Raw genomic sequence first — 23493 nt, forward strand, 5'->3', positions numbered from 1 at the left:
ACCGGACGGTTTGAGTTCAGCTGTTTCATCTTGAAACACCTGGCAATATTATATCAACAGTCTATGTGTGTGGCAATATTATATCAACAGTCTATGTGTGTGTGCATGTGTGCGGACAAACAAGGTCTGGGGAAGCAGTGGTGGTGCATCCTGGGATGTGGGATAGCTCAGCCAATAAGAGACTTCGTTCTATAGTATAGCGTGCCAAGTCGGAGCCGAGGATCGGCTCCGAACCCCATCAGTACAGAATGTAGGCGAGATGGATCCCATACATCTAAAGTTATGGTAAGTACATAACTAAAAGTTTTGCCACTGCAGTTTTGCAGGGCCTACTAGCTTCTTCTAACCCTGTTTGATTCCACCTCCCATCCTTAGCTTTGGGATTCAACCCAAGTGTGATGACTGCAGTAGGTTAACACGATGAGCATAGTACAGTTTTGTACCTACCATAAATGTAGATGTTAGAGTGTTCACCCTGCTGCAGTCCAGGTTACCCTCCCTCCATCCCCTTTGAACTAGCTGAACTTATCTCTACCACTTCTTCCTATACTACCTCTGTGGTGTATTTGCTTGTGCCTAAGGGTTTTGTTTGATTTTTATATAATCATATATATTTTGCCTACCTATTGGGGGCACCTGACATCTGAGGCAAGAAAAACTGAAGAAAATGGCGTTGGATGCCTCTTAAATACCCCTGGCGCACTGACGTCCGGGAAGAAGCGACAGCAACTGATGCCAGACCAAGACTTTGGAATTCAGGCCGACTGCGGGACCACCTGACGGCAGGATAACCCAAGTGTGATGACTGCAGCAGGGTGAACACTCGAACATCTACATTTATGGTAGGTACAAAACTGTACTTCAGTCAGCTTTGCTGCAGGAGCAGAGGAAAAAGCCATATCCAAGCAAACCATTTCCAAATGGATAGCGCATTGCATCCATTGCTACTACAAGCAACATGGGAAACCTTCCCTTAAGGGAGTCAGTACTCACTCTACCAGAGCAGCCTCCACCTCTGCAGATTTCCTCAGAAAAGTCCCCACCAGGGACTTTTTGGAGGCTGCAACATGGACATCTGTTCATACCTTCACCAAGCATTACCACCTGCCTATCTTCTCCATATCCAGGGCAGGCATTGCCACTGCAGTCTTGCAGGGCATCCTAGCCAACCCCCAGATGTCCTTCAAGGATGCATCTGCAGTCCTAACAAATGGGTTGTCCTGTCGTCAGGCAGCCCTTCGGTCGGCCGGATTCCAAAGTCTGGGTCTGGCCTCGGCTGGTGTCGCACTTCACCCGACGTCATCTCTGCTGGTCTTCGGGTATAAAGGCATCAGCCGACGCCATTTTCCTCAGTCTTTCTTGCCGCGTGGTGCCCGAAGCAGAAGCTGTTCGCAAGTGCCGGTCGGTCAGATCCAGAGATTACTATTACCGAATACAACTTCGAAGACTTCTAAAAGCTAAGTACCCCGTTGGGGACTCTTTCTTGCCTCAGCCGATGTCAGAAAAAGTAAATAACTGTTTAACTTGTGGGAAACAAATACCTCATAAAGATTTCCACTCTTACTGTTTGCCTTGTTTAGGCCCAGACCACGACGTAGCAGCTTGTTTAGCCTGTGCTTCCTTCAACCGACACGCTTAGGCGCCGGTCGGAGTTTGCTGAACAGTTTTCGGCTCAGATTTTGCGTACATTATGCCGCCGGATCCTCCGACTACCCAAATTGTTAAAAACGCAAAAAGGACCGACACTCGCGGTCCGCGGTTTCGGCCGAAACCACGGTAAAGCAAACCGCGAGTGTCTCTGTTTCGGCCGAAACCGAGCAAAACGGTTCAATCTACAGCCGAATCCATGACTACTACCCTCTCCCTTCTGATAGGGAATCCAGGTCCTTCTACCCTAGCTGAATTGGCCTCTGAAATTTTGCCTACAATTGTGGTTTCCCCAGAGTTATCGGACACCATCCCTTTGGATGTCTCTACCCCAGCACGTGGTGCTGCTAGGCCTCCTGCAGCCATGTCTATAAAGGCCTTTGCCAGGGCTAAAGCAGCCAAAACTGCTAAATCAGTGCCTGTTAAGCCCCCCTCTCACAGGCCCAGCTCCAGTTCACAAATGCTTACCTTGGCAGAGGATCTCATCTCTCTAATAAGAGGATCCCAATCTCACCCAGACAGGGCCTCACAACCTCCAGGCAAGAGACCCAGAGTAGAGGCCCCTGAGCCAGGCTCCTCAGATGACTCTTCTGAAGACTCAGACATTACAGACCATCCAGAGGCTCCTCTTTCTACTTATGAAGATTCTGATGCTGAAGAATCTATTCCTTCTGCCTCTCCACCAGAGGAATTTTCCTTTGGGGAAACCTTACATGCCATGCGAGAGCAATTCCAATGGCAGGGACAAGATTTCTCAGATTCAAGGAAAAGGCTTAGGACCTTTTTACACTTACCACAGCATAGGCCCTTAGCTATACCTCCAGTTCTTCCTGTTGTGGATGATGCCTTTAATGATGTTTGCACTGCTCCTGATACTTTACCTCCAGCCCCTGCTAAGCCCGACAGGTTCTACAGGGTACCGGACACTCATCACCACTTATACAAGGCTCCTTTTGCAGATCCGGAGACTATCTCCCAGGGGCCTAAGGCAGTAGCCGACCTCAGCTAAAAACCCTCTCCTTCTGATAGGGAATCCAGGTCCTTAGAGAGATGGGGTAAAAGTATACACCTCCGCTACTCTCTCAGCTAGAGCTTTGAACTGTCAGTTTCATATGATCCAATACCAAGAGTTTATGCTTGATCAGTTAACTAAGAAACTGTCATCTGATGATTCCTTAGATAAGAAATATGTTCTAGAAATGGTGAATAACATTCAGCAGGTTAGTAACCATTCTTTAAAATGTGGCTATGATGCACTGGAGGCTTCATTTAGATCAGCCATGACTGGCACAGTTATAAGAAGACATGCATGGTTGAAAGAGCAGGTCTTGCCGGATCATGTTAAAGCAAAGCTTTTAGATGCTCCTATGGACAAGGTCAGTCTTTTTGGTTCTCCTGCCCAACAAGTAATGAAGAAAATGGAAGAGAAGGCAAAATCTGTACAAACAGTTAAAGATTTCTTACAGGTACAGCCCCAAGGTTCAGCAGGAACTGGCCTTCCAAAATTGGTCCTTTCCAGACTCCTCTAAAAATCAGAGAGGCAGGAATAGACGCTCCAGAGGCAGAAACCAACCCAGAGGAGGTGCCTACAGGGGCCAATGGCAAGGCAATAACCAACGAGGCACGGATACAACCACTACCACTGCAACAGGACAATCACAGTGACTTGGTTCTAACACCGCCTACCAGGGAACAAATAATAGCACCCTTAGGCGGAAAGTTAGCCTTATTTTCAAAAAACTGGCACTTTATCACAAGAGACAACTGGATTTTGCAAACTATAGACCAAGGATACAGGTTTCATTTCCACACCTTACCAGCAAAAAGAGGAATGCAAAACCTGCCACCAAATCAAAAGTCAGAAGCCCTAAAACAAATAGCTCAATTAAAAAAGATGAGAGCTGTGGAAAGGGTACCACCTACAGAACAGGGCAAGGGATTTTACTCCAGACTCTTCCTAGTACCAAGAAAAGAAAACAGTTTGAGACCTATTCTCGACCTGTCAACTTTAAACACATTCATCATTGTTCCAAAATTCAAAATGCTGACCCTACACCAACTTCTTCCCATGCTGGGCAAGGAGTATTGGCTGGTAACTCTAGATCTCAAGGAGGCATACCTGCACGTCCCCATACGACCAATTTGCAGAAGATACCTCAGATTTCTTGCAGGATCAGAGCATTATCAATTCTCAGCATTGCCCTTTGGCTTATCTACTGCGCCCAGAGTATTCACGAAATGCCTGGCATCAGTAATCGCTCATTGCAGGCTTCAGGGAATCCAAATTTATCCATACCTGGACGACTGCCTGATGCAAGCGGACAACAAAAGCAAGCTGACACAAGACTTACAAAGAGTCATTTGCTTACTACAAGCTCTGGGATACACAGTCAATTTAAAAAAGTCAAAACTGATACCATCCCAGACAATAACATTCTTGGGTGCAGAATTGGACACAGTAAAACAGATGGCATTCCTTACTGCAGAAAAACAAGAAAAACTTCCTTTGTACTTCTTGACACTAGCAAAGCAGAACAATCTCACAGCAAGGAAAGTACTACAGGCCTTGGGTTTCATGGCATCCTGCATAATCTTGGTCCCCCATGCCAGACTGCATATGAGAAAGCTACAGTGGTACCTAAAGAATTTATGGTCTCAACACAAGCACAGCTTAGAAACCGAAATACCACTAATTCCATGCCTGAAACAAGAGTTCCTATGGTGGGCTCAGACATGCCAGGCAAACCCAGGATTGTCCTACCACAATATTCAAGCAAGCCAAACCATCACAACGGACGCCTCAGACCTCGGTTGGGGGGCACACATGCTGGACAAGTGCATTCAAGGCCTATGGACTACAGATCAGCTACACCTGCACATAAATCAAAAAGAGATGCTGGCAGTAAAACTGGCAATCCAGAATTTCAGACCATTCCTCAGAGGGCCAAGTGATAAGGACAGACAACACCACAGTCATGTGGTACATCAACAAACAGGGAGGCACTCATTCATACCCCCTATGCCGAATGACTCTGGACCTGTGGAATATGGCTCTGAGCTACAACATTCAATTACAGGCAATATTTGTACCGGGAAAAGAAAACATCCTAGCAGACATGTTAAGCAGAACTACCTCGGATGCTCACGAATGGATGCTACACCCGGACATCTTCAAGGCCATCACAAAGAAATGGGGAATGCCACAAATAGACCCATTTGCATCCCCACTCAACCACCAGCTCAAGAAATTCTGCACAAGGACATATCACCCTCTTGCTTGGAAGGTGGACTCTCTATTCTTCAATTGGAAAGGCCTGACAGCATATGCAATTCCACCCCTCCCTTTGATGCACAAGGTACTACTGAAAATCAAAGAGGAACGGCCAAGGATAATTCTGATAGCTCCAAATTGGCCAAGACAACATTGGTATCCATTACTGAGGAGCATGTCTCGGGGGGGAAACGTGGACTCTACCCCTGATTCCCTTGATGTTGACTCAGTGCAACTACAGCATCTTGCATCCAAACCTGAAAACTCTGCAACTCACTGCCTGGAACATTACATAAGAACATCTAACCCAGTTTTATCCCAAAGGGTTAAAGACATTATCCTGGAGGCCCGCAGACCTTCTACTAGAAGGAACTATGCAGGGAAATGGAAAAGGTTTGTCATTTGGAGTACGGAAAGAGGGAAAGATGTGTCAAAAGTAGATATTGCCAACATCCTGGAATATTTGGCAGAGCTCCTACATACTGGCCTGTCCTATTCCTCCATCAAGATACATGCATCAGCTATTTCTGCAGAATACAGCCTCGATCCTCCTGTCTTCTCAAGATCCTCTACTCAGGCAGTTCCTCAGAGGAATTAAGAATGTAAAACCTCCTAGGAAACCACCATTACCAGCATGGGACTTGAATTTTGTGCTAGAAAAATTGACACTCCCTCCATTCAACCAGCAGCAACAGCAGATCTACAACACCTATCCTGGAAAACTGCTTTCCTACTGGCAATTACTTCAGCAAGAAGGGTTTGAACTACAGGCTTTAATGGCAGTACAACCCTTCCTAATCTTCCATCAAGACAGAGTGTCCATGAGAACTAATCCTACATTTATGCCTAAGATGGTATCCAGACTGTCTCTAAACCAGGCAATCCACCTACCTACCTTCTTTCCCAATCCACAGAACAAAGGGGAAAGACTGCTGCATACCTTGGATGTACATAGACAGTTGCGCTACTACCTGGACAGAACCAAGGGCAATAGAAAAACTGACCAGCTACTAGTAGCCTATGCAACAGGAAGGGAAGGAAAAGCAATTTCCAAACAGACAATCTCTAAGTGGATAGGAAATTGCATAAGATTCTGTTACTCCTATCATGGAAAGCAAATTCCACAGAACATAAGGCCTCATTCTACAAGGGCTACAGCCACTACCACAGCCTTCTTACAAGGAGTGGCTACCAAGGACATTATTGAGGCTGCTACTTGGACCTCCGTGCATACATTTGCCAAGCATTATAACTTACCTCTATACTCTAGATCCCGAGCAGGGTTTGCCACTGCTGTGTTGCAAGGGATCCTAAGTACACCATAATTCTTATTCCTCCTCCCCTAGTTTGGCTATGGTATTCTACCCATTTGTTAGGACTGCAGATGCATCCTTGAAGGACATAGTACAGTTTTGTACCTACCATAAATGCAGATGTCCGAACAGGATAGCATCTGCAGTCAGGATTACCCACCCTCCTTCCCCTCTGTGGTACTCCTAGGGTATTGCCCACCTATTAGCTAGCTGGGGGGGGATCTCTTATGGTGTATTTGTTTGTATATATGTACATACATGCATATTTTTTGTGTTTGCCTTCTACCTTTTGGGAAACATTGGCATTTTCCCAAAAATTTAGCTATCCAAGAGGGCTACTGGCATCTGGGGCAAGAAACACTGAGGAAAATGGCATCGGCTGATGCCTTTATACCCGAAGACCAGCAGAGATGACGTCGGGTGAAGTGCGACACCAGCCGAGGCCAGACCCAGACTTTGGAATCCGGCCGACCGAAGGGCTGCCTGACGACAGGACAACCCATTTGTTAGGACTGCAGATGCTATCCTGTTCGGACATCTACATTTATGGTAGGTACAAAACTGTACTTTTTGACTGTCTACACCCTTTTCCTCAGCTTTGGAAATCAACCCAAATGTGATGACTGCAGCAGAGAAACACGAAGAAGATAATACAGTTGTGTACACTTACCATAAATGTAGATGTTCTAGTGTATTCACTGTTACAGTCCTGGATGTTCATAGTGTTACACTGCTGCAGTCATTACACTTGGGTTATCCTGCTGTCAGGCGGTCCCGCAGTCGGCCAGAGTTCCAAAGTCTTGGTCTGGCATCGGTTGCTGTCGCTTCTTCCCTGACGTCAATGTGCCAGGGGTATACATGATGCATCCGACGCCATTTTCTTCAGGCTTTCTTTCCGCGTGGTGCCCAAAGCAGAAGCAGTTCGCAAGTGCCGGTCGGCCGACTCCTGAGATTTTCGAAGTCGAATTTCAGATCCGAAGTCCTCAATAAAGCTAAGTACCCCGTTGGGGAAACTTTTTTCTTGCCTCAGACCGATGTCAGAAAAAGTTAATTGTATTTCTTGTGGGAAGCAAATACCTCATAAGGACTTCCACTCTTACTGTATTCCATGCCTAGGCCCTGATCATGACGTCACTAGTTGTCGGATTTGTGCTAGATTTAACAAATGCACTATAAAACGACGTTTTGATTTTGCTTTGCACTACTTCAGCCGAAGGTTCAATTATACTATGCCGTCGGATCAACCGACAACCGCAATTCCGAAAAAAATGCAAAGACAAGGATAAAGACAGGCATCTGAGGTCCAAAACCGACGAAACCTCTTCTAGGCCAGTCGCCGGTTCTCAGTGAGGCACTTTCGCAGCCCCTGACACCCGCTACCTCAGAGCCACAGGCCACCTCCGACTCCCACGTGGAGACAACTAGGCCTCTGGAAACTCAAGGTATTGGGCCTACGGAAACTAATCCCTCAGATGGGTCCAGAGCCGCTGAGCAGGCATCAGCTTCTGAGGGTGTTTTCAGACCTTCACAACTTACCATTAAAGCAACAGCCAAGACAAAAGTACCATTAAAGACAAAGAAGCAAGTACAGCATTCTCCTGGACAGTCCGGCCATTTTAAGCATCTGTATCTTAAGCATGGAGAAGACCTCATTACTCTAATCAGAGGTTCCCATCCCCCTCCTGAGAAAAGGCCTAGGCAGGATACAGACTGATTACTCTGATCAGGTTTCTATTTCCTCTGATTCCTCTTCAGACCAGGGATACTCTCTACCCCCCATATGAGGACTCTGACGCTGAAGAATCTATCCCTTCAGCCTCTCCTCCTGAGGATTATTCTTTTGGGGAAACTTTACATACCATGAGGGAGCATTTCTATTGGGGAAAGTCAGGATTATTCAGAATCCAAGAAAAGGCTCAGGGATTTCCTTTTATTGCCTCAGCACAGGCCCCTGGTTATTCTGACTGTGCTAGATATTGTGGATGGATGTGTTCTCTGAATCCAGGTTATCTCCTGATTCTTTGCCCCCTACACCAGCCAAGCCAGATAAGGTACTATAGAGTCCCTGACTCTCTCAATTTTCTTTATAAAAACCCTTCTGCTGATCCAGAAACTATTTCCCAGGGTCCAAAAGGGGTTAAGGCTTCCATTGCAAAAAATCCATTACCCTCTGACAGAGATTCCAGAGCTTTGGATAGATGGGGGAAGAAAGTTTACACTTCTGCAACTTTAGCAGTAAGGGCTTTAAATTGCCAGTTTCACATGCTTAAGTACCAACAATATTTAATGGCTCAGTTAAAACAGAAAATGCTTGTAAGCTCAGAAGCTCCTGACTGTAAAGAAATGCAGGATTTATTGCATGCAGTTGAACATGTGGGAAAACATACTCTGTGGATGACCTTCATGGATGCATCTGCAGTCATAACAAGTGGGTTGTCCTGTCGTCAGGCAGCCCTGCAGTCGGCCGGATTCCAAAGTCCGGGTCCGGCTTCGCTGATGTCGCACTCCACCGACGCCATCTCTGTTGGTCTTCGGTATAAAAGCATCAGCCGACGCCATTTTCCTCAGTCTTTCTTGCAAGCAGAAGCTGTTCGCAAGTGCGGTCGGTCGGATCCAGAGATTACTTCTACCGAATACTACTTGAAGACTTCTAAAGCTGGGGACTCTTTCTTGCCTCAGCCGATGTCAGAAAAAGTTAACAATTGTTTAACCTGTGGGAAACAAATACCTCATAAAGATTTCCACTCTTACTGTCTGCCTTGTTTAGGCCCAGCCCACGACGTAGCAGCCTGTTCGCCTGTGCTCTTTCAACCGGCGTAACGCTTAGGCGTCGGTCGGAGTTTGCAGAACAGTTTTTCGGTTCTGATTTTATTATGCCGCCGGATCCTCCGACTACCCCAAAAACGCAAAGATAAAGACCGACACTTCGGGTCCGCGGTTTCGCCGAAACCACGGTAAAGCAAACGCGAGTGTCTCGGTTTCGCCGAAACCGAGAAAACTGCTCAAGTACAGCTGAACCTATTCTACAACTGAGGCCCCTGCTACAACTCTTGAATCGACCTCAGAAATTTTACCCACTACGGTGGTTGACTTATCAGACACCATCCCCTTGGATGTCTCTACCCCAGCACGTGGTGCTGCTAGGCCTCCAGCTGCCATGTCCATTAAGGCCTTCGCCAGGGCTAAAGCAGCCAAGACTACTAAAACAGTGCCTGTTAAACCCACCACATCCAGGCCCTCTTCTAGTTCTCAAATGCTTTCTTTGGCAGAAGATTTAATTTCTTTAATTAGAGGATCTCAATCTCACCCAGACAGGGCCTCTCAGCCCCAGAGAAGAGACCTAGGGCAGAGCCCCTGAGCCAGTGTCTTCTGATGATTCTGCTGATGAATCAGACATAACTGACCAGCCTGAGGCTCCTTCTCCATTTTGAAGATTCTGATGCTGAAGAATCCATTCCAACTGCTTCCCCACCAGAAGAATTCTCCTTTGGGGAAACCTTGCATGCCATGAGAACAGTTCCAATGGCAGCAACTGGATTATTCAGCCTCCAGAAAATGACTTAGGTCCTTTCTGCACCTCCCACAGCACAGGCCCTTAGCTATACCTCCTGTTCTCTCTGTGGTGGATGTTGCTTTCAATGATGTTTGTCCGCTCCAGATTCTTTACCCCAGCCCCTGCCAAACCAGACAGATTTTACAGGGTGCCAGATACTCATCACCACCTTTACAAGGCCCCACTTGCAGACCCAGAAACTATATCCCAGGTTCCCAAGGCAGTAGCCACACAGCTAAAAACCCTATTCCTTCTGAAAGGGAAGCAAGGTCACTAGACAGATGGGGTAAAAGGTCTACACTTCAGCTACTCTCTCAGCTAGAGCTTTAAACTGTCAGTTTCACATGATACAATACCAAGAGTTTATGCTTGATCAGTTAACTAAAAACTAACCACTGATGAATCTCTTGATAAGAAATATGTATTAGAGATGGTAAATAACATACAACAGGTTAGCAACCATTCCTTAAAATGTGGCTATGATGCACTGGAGGCTTCATTTAGATCAGCCATGACAGGCACAGTGATAAGAAGGCATGCATGGCTAAAGGAACAAGCTTTACCGGATCATGTTAAAGCTAAGTTGCTAGATGCTCCTATGGACAAGACAAGTTTGTTTGGTACACCTGCCCAGCAGGTTATGAAGAAAATGGAAGAAAAGGCAAAATCTGTTCAAACTGTTAAAGATTTCTTGCAGGTTCAACCCCAAGGTTTAGCAGGAACTGGCCTGCCAAAAATTGGTCCTTTCCTGACTCCACAAAATTTCAAAGGGGCAGGAATAGACGCTCCAGAGGCAGAAACCAATCCAGAGGAGGTGCCTACAGAGGACGACAGTGGCAAGGTAACAACAGAGGCACAGACACAGCCACTGCCACTACATCAGCACAACCACAGTGACTTAATCCTAAATCCGCCTACCAGGGAACAAATAGCAGCTCCTCTAGGCGGAAAGTTAACCTTATTTTCAAAGAACTGGCACTACATAACAAAAGACAAGTGGATTTTACAAACCATAGATCAAGGTTACGGTTTCACTTCCACACTTTACCAGTCAAAAGAGGAATGCCAAATCTACCTCCAAATCAAAAACAGAGGCTCTACGCCAGATAATGGAGTTAGCAAACATGAGAGCTGTGGAAAGAGTGCCAACAGCAGAACAAGGAAAGGGGTTCTACTCCAGACTATTCCTAGTTCCAAGAAAGGAAAAAGTTGGAGACCAATTCTAACCTGTCCACCTTAAATACATACATCATTGTCCCAAAATTCAAAATGCTGACCCTACAGCAACTTCTTCCCATGCTGGGCAAGGAGTCTTGGCTGGTAACTCTAGATCTCAAGGAGGCATACCTGCACGCCCCATTCGACCAATCTGCAGAAGATACCTCAGATTTCTTGCAGGATCAGAGCACTATCAATTCTCAGCATTGCCCTTTGGCTTATCTACTGCCCAGAGTATTCACAAAATGCCTGGCATCAGTAATCGCCCATTGCAGACTACAGGAATTCAAATTTACCCATACCTGGACGACTGCCTGCTACAAGGGACAACAAAAGCAAGCTGACAACAGATTTACAAAGGGTCATTTACTTGCTACAAGGACTGGGATACACAGTCAATTTACAAAAGTCAAGGCTGATACCATCCCAAACAAGGACATTCTTGGGCTGAATTGGACACAGTACAACAAATGGCATTCCTGACTACAGAAAACAAAAGAACTTCCTCTTTACTTCTTGGCACTAACAAGACTGAACAAGTTAACAGCAAGAAAAGTTCTGCAGGCCTTGGGCTTCATGGCATCATGCATAATCTTGGTCCCATTTGCCAGACTACATATGAGGAAACTACAGTGGTACCTAAAGAATTTATGGTCCCAACACAGACACAGTCTAGAAACAGAAATCCCACTAATTCCATGCTTAAAACAGGAGTTCCTATGGTGGGCTCAGGCATGCCAGTCAAACCCAGGCCTACCCTTTCGCAGATGTCAACCAAGCCAGACCATCACAACAGACGCTTCAGACCTAGGATGGGGGCCCACATGCTGGACAAATGCGCAAGGATTGTGGACACAGGATCAATTTCACCTGCACATCAATCTAAAAGAAATGCTGGCAGTAAAACTGGCAATCCAAAAGTTCAAACCATTTCTCAAAGAGGGCCAGTTGATGATAAGGACAGACAACACCACAGTCATGTGGTACATCAACAAACAGGGAGGCACTCATTCATACCCCTATGCAGAATGACCTTGGAGCTGTGGACCCTGGCACTCAGCTACAACATTCAGTTACAGGCAATATTTGTACCGGGAAAGACAATACTCTAGCAGACATATTAAGCAGAACCACTGATGCCCACGAATGGAAGCTGCACCGGACATCTTCAAGACCATCTCAAGAAATGGGGAATGCCACAGATAGACCTATTCGTATCACCTCTCAATCACCAGCTCAAAAATTCTGCACAAGGACATTCCACCCACTAGCATGGAAAGTGGACTCACTCTCCTTCAACTGGAAAGGCCTAACAGCATATGCATTCCCACCTCTTCCTTTGATACACAAGGTACTACTAAAAATCAAGGAAGAGCGCCCAAGGATAATCCTGATAGCTCCAAACTGGCCAAGACAACACTGGTACCCACTACTGAAGAGCATGTCTCGAACAATATGTGGCCAATACCCTGATGCCTTTGATGTTAACTCAGAACAACTACAGCATCATACATCCAAACCTAACACGTTGCAACTGACTGCATGGAGCATCACATAGCAGCAGCTAATCCAGAACTTTCCCAAAGAGTTAAAGACATTATTCTTGAAGCACGCAGACCTTCAACAAGAAGGAACTATGCTGGAAAATGGAAAAGGTTTGTCATTTGGAGTACGGAAAGAGGAAAAGATGTGTCAAACATAGATATGCCTAACATTCTGGAGTATCTCGGCCAACTTCTTCATTCAGGCCTGTCCTACTCCTCCATCAAGATACATGCATCAGCTATTTCAGGAGAATACAGCATTGACCCACCTGTTTTTGTTCACCCTTTGCTCAGGCAGTTCCTCAGAGGAATCAAGAATGTAAAACCTCCAAGGAAACCACCATTACCAGCTTGGGATTTAAACTTTGTGCTAGAAAAGTTGACACTATCACCCTTTGAACCAGCAGCAACAGCAGACCTACAACACCTGTCATGGAAAACTGCTTTCCTACTGGCAATTACTTCAGCAAGGAGGGTTTCAGAACTACAGGCCTTAATGGCAGTGCAACCCTTCCTAATCTTCCACCAAGATAGAGTGTCCATGAGGACTAATCCTACATTTATGCCCAAGGTGGTATCCAGAGTGTCTTTAAACCAGGCAATCCACCTACCTACCTTCTTTCCCAACCCACAAAACAGAGGGAAAGAATACTGCATACCTTGGATGTACATAGACAGCTACGCTACTACTTGGACAGAACAAAAATAGCAGAAAGACTGACCAACTTTTGTAGCCTATGCAACAGGAAGGGAAGGAAAAGCTATTTCCAAACAGACAATCTCCAAATGGATAGGAAATTGCATACGATACTGTTACTCCTTCCATGGAAAACCAATTCCACAGAACATAAGACCTCATTCTACAAGGGCAACAGCCACTACCACAGCCTTCTTACGTGGCAACCAAAGACATTATTGAGGCTACTTGGACCTCCGTGCATACATTTGCCAAGCATTATAATTTGCTTCTATATTCCAGATCCCGAGCAGGGTTTGCCACTGCTGTACTGCAAGGGATCCTAAACACACCATAATCTACTTTTATCCTCCTCCCCTAGTTGGCTATGGTATTCTACCCATTGTTATGACTGCAGATGCATCCATGAAGGACATAGTACAGTTTTGTACCTACCATAAATGTAGATGTCCGAACTGGATAGCATCTGCAGTCAGGATTACCCTCCTCCTTCCCTCTGTGGTACTCCTAGGGTGTTTACCCTCCTAATAGCTAGCTGTTGGGGAGTCTTTATGGTGTATTTGTTTGTATACATGTACATATATGCTTATTGCTGTGTTTACCTCTATCTATTTGGAAACATTGGCATCTATCCAAATTTTTAGCCTGCAAGAGGGCTACTGGCATCTGGGGCAAGAAACACTGAGGAAAATGGCGTCGGCTGATGCTTTTATACCCGAAGACCAACAGAGATGCCGGCGTGTGGAGCGCGACATCAGCGAAGCCGCCGAAGCCGACCCGACTTTGGAATCCGGCCGACTGCAGGGCTGCCTGACGACAGGACAACCCACTTGTTATGACTGCAGATGCTATCCAGTTCGGACATCTACATTTATGGTAGGTACAAAACTGTACTTTTTGATTCTTTAGAGGCCTCTTGTAGAGCCGCAGTTACAGGTTCTGTGATTCAAAGACATGCTTGGTTAAAAGAACAGAGTTTACCTGATCATGTTAAAGCAAAATTATTGGATGCTCCTTTACAGCATGATGCCTTGTTTGGTGTTAAGGGAGAAGAGGTGTTAAAGAAAATGGAGGATAAAGCTAAATCTATGCAGACAGTCAAGGATTTCTTACAGGTACAGCCACCTCGATTTAGCAGAAATTGGCCAACTAAGAATTGGTCCTTTCCAGTGTCAGACAGGCCACAGAGAGGCAGATAGACGCCCAAGAGGTAGATCTCAACCACAAGGCTCTAACGGACAACAACAGTGGGGCACCTCAACCCCAGAAGGAGGTCAGGACAAGTCTCAACCTTACAGGAAACAGTCCCAATGACTTCCACCTTTGTACGTCAAGCACTTCCCTTTTGGCAGCCCCCTTAGGAGGAAAACTAGCACTTTTTTCTCAACTGACAAACAATCATGCAAGACATGGGTTCTGAATATTGTGTCTCAAGGTTACTTTCGCACTTTACCAAGGCTAAAAGGAATGCCAGACCTGCCACAAAATCAATGGGCAGACATGAGAGCTATTCAAAAAGTACCACAACAGGAACAAGGACGAGGTTTTTACTCATGACTCTTCCTGGTCCCCAGAAAGGACAAGGCCTGGAGGCCCATACTAGACCTTTCAACTCTAAATACTTACCTGGATATTCTGAAATTCAAAATGTTCACACTACAACAGCTTCTACCCATGCTGGGCAAGAAGGCTTGGCTTGTTACTGTGGACCTCAAAGAGACATTACCTGCATGTCCCTATCAGACAAAATTGCAGAAGATGCCTCAGATTCAAAGCTGGTACAATGCATTACCAATTCTCTGCACTGCCCTTTGGCTTATCTACTGTGCCCAGGGTCTTTACAAAGTGCCTGGCACCAGTAATTGCATTTTGTAGACAAAAAGGAATTCAAATGTATCCATACCTGGACGACTGCCTCATTCAAGCAGAGACAAAGGACATTCTTATAAAGCATCTGTCATTTGTAAAAAGGTTGCTAATTTCTCTAGGGTACACAGTAAACGAAAAGAGGTTAAAACTAGTGCCCTCACAACAGATTATATTCCTGGGTGCCAGCTTAAATACAACGGCCCAGATGGCTTATCTCACGCCAGCAAACAAGTTCAACTAACTCAGTATTTCCAATTACTGGCAAAAAAGTCCCATCTCCCTGCAAGAAAAATTCTGCAGGCCCTGGGATTCATGACATCCTGCATACTACTAGTACCATATGCCAGACTGCATATGAGGAAATTACAATGGTGCCTAAAAAGTGTTTGAAGTCAGCACTCTCACAGTTTGGAAGCAGTAATACCAATGATTCCCTGCCTACAACAGGAGTTTCGATGGTGGGCGCAGGCATGTCACCTAAACAAGGGTCAGCCTTTTACTCTACCCACAGCCAGGCAGACTCTAACAACAGTTGCTTCAGATTACGCCTGGGGAGCACACATGGCAGGAAAATGCATTCAGGGCAAGTGGATCACAGACCAAATGCATCTTCACATCAATCAAAAAGAGATGTTGGCTGTTCAAAATGCCCTAACAGCTTTCAAGGACCTTCTGCATCCAGGGCAATTATTAAAGACAGACAACACCACAGTAATGTGGTACATAAACAAGCAAGGGGGCACTCATTCTTATTCCCTATGCAGGCAAGTCATGACCTTGTGGAACACAGCTGTAACGTATCAAGTTCATCTGCAAGCACAATTCCTGCCAGGAAAGAAAAATACTCTGGCAGACGATCTAAGCAGAAATATCATGGACCCTCACGAATGGAAATTGAATCCACAAATCTTCAGCATGGTGACGCAAAAGTGGGGATGCCCAGACATAGATCTTTTTGCTCCCCACTGAATTGCCAACTACAAAAATTCTGCACAAGGGCTTATCCTACACAAGCATGGAAAGTGGAAAAATTCTGCACAAGGACTTATCCTACACAAGCATGGAAAGTGGATGCTCTCTCGTTCAGCTGGAAAAACCTAAAAGTTTATGCCTTCCCACCACTGCCTTTCCTTTCAAAGGTACTCCTAAAAGCCAGACAAGAAAAACCACAGATGATCCTGATTGCTCCAGACTGGCCACACCAGCACTGGTACCCAATCTTAAAGAACTTAACTCAAGGCCCACCATGGATTTTGCCTCAAATTCCACACCTTCTGTCTCAACAAAACAATCAGATCCTGCACGGTCAGCTCAAAACCCTAAACCTGGCTGCATGGCAGATTCATTAGTCAAACAGGCAACACCTCTCTCTAAAGTTGTTATGGATGTCATTTTGGAGGCCAGGAGACCTAGCACCAGAAAAGCTTACTCAGAAAAATGGAAGAGATTCTGCGCCTGGAACCAGGCTCAAAACATTGACCCTCTTGTCCCAAACATTCCTCAGATTTTACAATACTTAACTGAGATGCTGGACAAAGGCCTATCCTTCTCATCAATTAAGATCCACGCCTCTGCCATTTCAGCACATTACAACACGGATCCTCCTTTATTCTCTCATCCCTTGCTAAAGCAGTACCTCAGAGGGGCTAAAAACATAAGACTGCCCCAGAGAGCACTAACACCAACTTGGGACCTCAATTTTGTTTTGGAAAAATTAACCCTGCCACCTTTTGAGCCAGCCAATACAGCCTATCTAAAATTTTTATCATGGAAAACAGCTCTGCTCCTGGCAGTAACTTCAGCACGAAGAGTCTCAGAGCTACAGGCATTAATGGCAGTGGAACCTTTTATAATTTTTTTATCAGGACAGGGTTTCTTTAAGGACAAACCCTAACTTTATGCCAAAGGTGGTATCTAGTGTGGCTTGTGGCTCTTAACCAAACCATCCATTTGCCAACTTTTTATCCAAACCCCCAGAATAAAGGGGAGAAACTTCTGCACTCTTTGGACATACACAGGCAGCTACGCTTTTACTTGGACAAAACAAAACCTTTCAGGAAAACTGAGTAACTGTTTGTAGCATATGCTGCAGGATCACAGGGCAAGGCCATCTCAAAGCAGACCATCTCCAAATGGATAGGACACTGTATTCGTTACTGCTACACACAGCATGGAAAATCAGTCCCTAATAACATTAGAACACATTCCACCAGGGCAACAGCCACTTCAACAGCCTTTCTCAGAGGAGTACCTACCAAGGAAATTTTGGAGGCTGCAACTTGGAGCTCAGTGCACACCTTTACCAAGCATTACCACGTGCCTCTTTAAATCCAGAGCAGGATTTGCCACTGCAGTTCTGCAGGGCCTCATAGCCAATCCTAACTATTTATAGACCAGCCACCCAACCTTAGCTTTGGGATTCTACCCAAGTGTAATAACTGCAGCAGTGTAACACGATGAACATAGTACAGTTTTGTACCTACCATAAATGTAGATGTTAGAGTGTCCACACTGCTGCAGTCCAGGTTACCCTCCCTCCATCCCCTCTGTCCTAGCTGGACTTATCTATACCTTTCTATCCAATACAACCTTTGTGGTGTATTTGCTTGTAATTGAAGGTATTGCTTTTATTTTATATGTGTATTTTTTATTAGCAGTATGTATTGCCTACCTACTTGGGGGCACCTGACATCTGGGGCAAGAAAAACTGAAGAAAATGGCGTCGGATGCATCTTGTATACCCCTGGCGCACTGACGTCAGGGAAGCAGCGACAGCAACCGACGCCGGACCAAGACTTTGGAACTCTGGCCGACTGTGGGACCGCCTGATGGCAGGATAACCCAAGTGTAATGACTGCAGCAGTATGAACACTCTAACATCTACATTTATGGTAGATACAAAACTGTACTTTTCCCTCCTTCCACCCCCCCCCCCCTTTTCTCTCTCTGTCTGTCCTTACAAGGAACTTTTTGGTATTTACTTTCTACTGGTGGAGTTCTTCCACCATATCCTGGCTGCCACTTGGGGGCTCCTGACAGGGCAAGAAAAACTGATGTAATGGCGTCAGCTGCCTTACTTTATACTATTGACGACCGAACGTCAGTCCTGAAGCGACAGCAACCAATGCAGAAATACTAAGCCTGTGGTATTCGGGCTGACTGAGGGCTACCCTCGCAGTGATAACCCAAATGTGATGACTGCAACAGTGAATGCACTCTTAACATCTACATTTATTTTAAGTGTACACAACTGTACTTTCCAGCCCTCTCTTGGTCCTGTACTCTCCTGAAAAGACCCATGGAACAAGACTCCTCTGAGAGGAGCTGTATTCAGATGAGGAATCTCTTGCTTACTCCTCTGAGAAGGAGCTGTATTTGGATGAAGAATTTGTTGCTTACTCTTCTCAGATTCCTTCTCCTTTGGAATGTGGGTCAGAGGACGAGGCATCTACCAGTCCTGATACTCCCTGTGAAGAGATTTCTTTTGGGGACACTATCTCCAGGATGAGTTCTTTAAATGGGTTGTGCTCAAGTCTCTGAGGTACATTAAAAGATACTGAGATGTTCTTCATGTTTCACTGTTGCAGTCCTGACTTTTGGGATTTCCTGCTGTAGAAGCCCTTGGTCGGCTCAAAAGTCTTTCCTCCTCCTATGATCGGGGGATGCCCTTGACCGACATCAGTACTCCAGGGTATAAGTGGAGTCTGCCTTTGTCATTACCTCCGTTCTTTCTTGCCGTTGGAGCCCAAAGCAGATGAAGCTGTACATGTGTCCATTAGTCCGTGCCAGAGTGAAAACTTCTAAAGTTAAGTTCCCTGTTGGGGATCTTTTCCTTTTTCAAAACTAATGTTAGAGAAAGTTAAAAACTGACTTTGTTGTGGTAAAAAAAAATTCCACACCGTGATTTTCACATCCTCTGTGTTGCTTGTTTAGGCCCTTCACACGACTCTCCAAATTGTCATTTCTGTGCCCAATTCAACTCTGTAACTATTAGGCATAGAGTGGACATTTCAACAAGATTTCTTAGGTAGTCCCTTGATCACCGCGTGGGATGTTATCTGTTCTGCATCTCAACGTCTTTCTGACTAAACACAAACTGCCTAAGCCTAGGCCTTCAGAACACAACTGTTCACCATCAGATAGCCTACTACAACTGGTTGTCATGGAAGTTGGTGAGGTGCCTTCACAGTTCCCTCCTGCAGTCGAGGTAATAAGTAAGGCCTCTACCAAGACCCTTTCAGAGACCGGTTTGCTGTCGGAACCCTGTACACAATCATCACTTGCTGAACGCCATTCATCGGTCAGGTCTGAGACTGCTAAGCAGGCCTCTGCTTCCGTTGAACACAGCTCTACCGTTCTACCTCACAGGTATTCAGGAGTCCATGTTTCCAGCGCCCTGAGGCCAAAACAAAAACCTACAGCTAGGAAATCTCATCTTTACAGCTCTTCCAGTTCTCAGCCACAAAAGAAATTGTTTAAATTGGCAGAGGACCTGCTGTCCCTGGTGAAGGGCAGCCCCCCTCCCCCTGAATCTCCCTCTGAGAAAGGGAGTAAAGTCACTATTACTGAGGTTCTTACCCCTTTGAGCCAGGCAGGACTTTGATCAGGAGGGCTCAACCTTTGCAGATGACCCTTCCTCGTCTCCCATTCAGGAGTCTGATTCAGAAGAAACTTTACCTTCGACCTCCCCTCTGTAGGACTTATCCTTTGGGGAAACTTTACACTCCTTTGAGGAACTTTTACAGTGGGAAGAACAAGATTATCCTCTTCTGAAGAATAAAGTGAAGGTGGTTGAGTATGTCATTATAGAATCCTTTTTGAGACCAGACTCCCTTCCCCCTGCACCCAGAAAGTCTGACAGTTTCTACAGTTTTGGCTTCACATACACACTTTCAGTAACCCTTCAGCATATCCACAGATTTTTGGTCCTGGACTCTAGGTTTTCAGAACCAGCAATCCCAAGAATCCCCTACCCAATGATAATGAAGGGTAGAGCCCTTGAAAGTGTGGCAGAAGTGTATACTTCTTGCCAAATCTATCTATGATGGTATTGAACTGCCAGTTCCACTTAATAAAACACAGAGTCCCTGCTGGATCAGATGAAGCAAAAACTTTTGACCATTGAAAATAAGGTGTTATCTTAAGAATTAATTGACATTTGAAGTTCCACTTCACAAGTGATTAACCATTCCTTGTGCTGTGGGTTTGATGCTTTACAGACTGCCAGCAGAGCAGCAGCCACTGGGTCTGTCATTAGGAGGCATGCATGGCTAAGAGAACAAGACCTCCCAGAGCATGTAAAGTCGAAACGTTTGGACGTTCCTCAGATAAGGAGTCACAGTTTGGCCCACAAGCAGTAACTATTCTCAAAGGGGTGGAGGACAGAGTTAAGTCAAGATAGACAACCAAATCCCTTGTGCAGGTGCAGCCCCCACGTTTAAGCAGAAACTACTCCACCAAGCTCTGCACTTTTTCTTCCCGACCCTGTGAAGGCCAGAGAAAGGCTGACAGGCTAAGGGGCTGCACTCAGCACGAGGGACTTGTCCAAGACTACTCTTCTACCCCATCACCAGGGATTTCCTCTTCGTAGGTCCCTGGGAGGATGCAGTCATGATCCTTTCATACCATATACCCCTCCATTTCCGACACCCCCCCCCCAAAAGAGAGAGAACATCAATTTCAGTCTGCCCCTTTCTCTTTTTCAGTCTTGGGACTTCTGTCTGCCCTTTGCAGGAGTTTCAACCTCCACCTCTCTTAAACGATGTCCCACACTATAAGGGTTCCTGAGGGACCCTAGTCCTCTAAGCACACTACTTGCTTGTTTCCCAGTAGGGGATCTAGCTGAGGATTACTGGGCCTTTAGCTAACTCCATATTTTGACTATTTGCACCTTACCCTTTTTGACTGCTTCAGTTGCCCCCCCCCCCCCCCCCAGGCAGTAACACAGCACTTGACCACTAGCATGGCACTACTCAGCTTGGATTGGTTACAAACAGACCTTACCTGCTTCACAGCACCCCTAAGATTGGGACTTGGTGTATCAGGGTAAGGTTTTGTTTCACCGACCCAAGATGCAGAGTTTCTTTCTCACCTTGGGAAATAGAATTGAGGAAGACCTAGATTAGCCTGTTATGAAAGGTGGCCTACTAATCAGCTTGGAACCCGAAATCTGAAGTTTACCCTCAAACAAATTTCGGTTCTAGGGTGGGCCTCCTTTGGACCCTAACTTTCTTGCCTCAGGCAAGGTGCTCCTCCCCCTGCTTAACACCTCAATGCATTGCAGACAGGCTGGGCGTGTGACATAAATCCTTCCAGCTTGGGAGGCAGAATTGATGGATGCGTGCTTGCTCATGAGATGATCATACTTCCTGGGTAAGGGGAAAAAGAAGTGACCCCAAAAGGAAGCAGTTTCAAAACTAAAGCCAAAGTTGAGTATGCTTTGTGTAATGGACACAGGGAGACATAACCTCATCTTCTACAAATTAAATCTTCTTACAGGTGGGAACTTCTCTTAACTCTGTCCGACTTTGCCTTTTTAGCCACTTCCGTCTCCCTGCTCCCCAAGCTGGGATGCCCATGAGGAGGAGACATCTGTGGTACCGTCACAAGGTTAGGAGGCCAACAGTCAAAACTTCCTTCGGTCAAAAAAGACTTGTATCTTGTCTAGGGCATTCATGTGTGGTATGCCTAGGACTTTCCTCTAACCTCAAGCCTTCCGCTCACAAACATTAATCCTCCAAGGACTACTTCATTTATTTAGTACTAACATAAAGGAAGTGATTAAGCTCTTGGACAATTGAAGCTTCACTCGGTTCAAAAAGCTTCTCTTGCACCCTGAACAGGAATATAACCAAACGGTGTTATTCGTGCTCACAGTAAATTACACACTCATATATGACACTAAAAATGTAGGATAGAAAACCATCCCTACCCTCACCATCTAGCTATGGGGATAGATTTGCAGTCCACCCTTTGCTAACCCTAGGGGGTGGCACCGGTGGACTCTGTTCATCCAGATGGTGGTCTGCCAAAAAACGGACAAAATCAGAAGCCTGTAGGCACCCTCAAGTGGTGGTTGCTTAGGAGATTCTTTTCATCATGGCCTAGGGATGGAGAATCCCACAGATAGAATTCTTCACTACTAGGGAAAGCACACAGTGAGTCTAGGCTTCCATAACAATGCCCTCTTGCCCAAGAATACCCAGAAGTTACAAAACTGCTGGACTTGTTTATCGCACCAGTTTGATCAGTCCTACTTTGGTACTTTCTTCTTCTTAGCCTTACTGCTAACCCTCTCCCTATAAGCTTGGAGTATGACTTCTTACTCAGTCTATTGGCTGGAAGGTTGCTCTCAAGTGTGGGGGGGGGGTGGGCATATCTCTCTCTAGCTTCAGGAGCTACTACCCTGACTTCGGAGACAGAACTCCGGGCACCCAAGTATGATCCTGAAAACACTTCCCTCCTTCCCCATTTCTATGCATTAGCTTACGCAGGACATCTAAGGGAAACTAGATTATGGAAATTAATTGGAATTCTAAGCGTTACTGGATGACTTTGGATGTCACTAGTTTATACACGAATATTAAACACATGAATGGTATTGTAGCTTTCCAGTGTATTCTGGATGACTGCCCCATGTAAAACTACATTATTGAATGGGTGGAATTTAGATTAAAAAATTTATTTTTCTTTCAATGAACATGTATTCCATCAGCTGCAAGGTACAGCTATGGGAGCACCTTTTGCCCCCACTTATGTCAACTTGTTTATGGCTTTATTTGAAAGGAAATATATTTATCAACATGAATTTTTCAAAAAACATGTAGTTAAATACTATAGTTACATTGATGATCTCCTCTTTGTAGGTCAGGATGGCATGGAGAAAGTTCAGGATTTTGTGACAGATTTGTAATGTAATTAATATAATTTATCCTTTGATGGTCTACAGGTTGGCAAAGAGATAGATTTTTTGGATGTACACTTGGTAGGTACATAAACTAATGAAATTTCTACTTCTGTATTTAGAAAATTTCAGGATGGAGGGCAATTTCTACATGGTTCTAGTTTCCACCCTATGCATTTAATTAATTCTTTGCCATACGGAGAACTTTTACGACTACATAGAATTTGTGATAATAAAAAAGATTTGTCCAAGGCACTTTTATCTACCTCTAACATGTTTTTAAGTAGAGAGTATTTATTGCTTAATATTTTTGAGGCCTTGGATAAAATTTGAGTATTACTATATCACTATAGCACATATGGAAATAGGAATATACACTCACAAGATAATGTATATGTGGTAATTACATATGTTCTTAGTGAACAGGTACAACAGGTCAAACATTACTGGAAATTTTTGGCAAGGGAGGAAAAAACTA

The 23493-nt window shown here is 45.2% G+C and overlaps 1 protein-coding gene across 1 annotated transcript in view; it reads left to right on the forward strand.

The window, feature by feature from the left end:
* Positions 1 to 23493, forward strand: part of KMT5B (lysine methyltransferase 5B) — a 1528897-nt gene that overhangs the window by 173611 nt on the left and 1331793 nt on the right. The window lies entirely within an intron of this gene.

Source organism: Protopterus annectens, chromosome 6.part0, assembly GCF_019279795.1.
Source record: "Protopterus annectens isolate FY-2018-M chromosome 6.part0, PAN1.0, whole genome shotgun sequence".
NCBI classification, from domain to species: Eukaryota; Metazoa; Chordata; order Ceratodontiformes; family Protopteridae; genus Protopterus; species Protopterus annectens.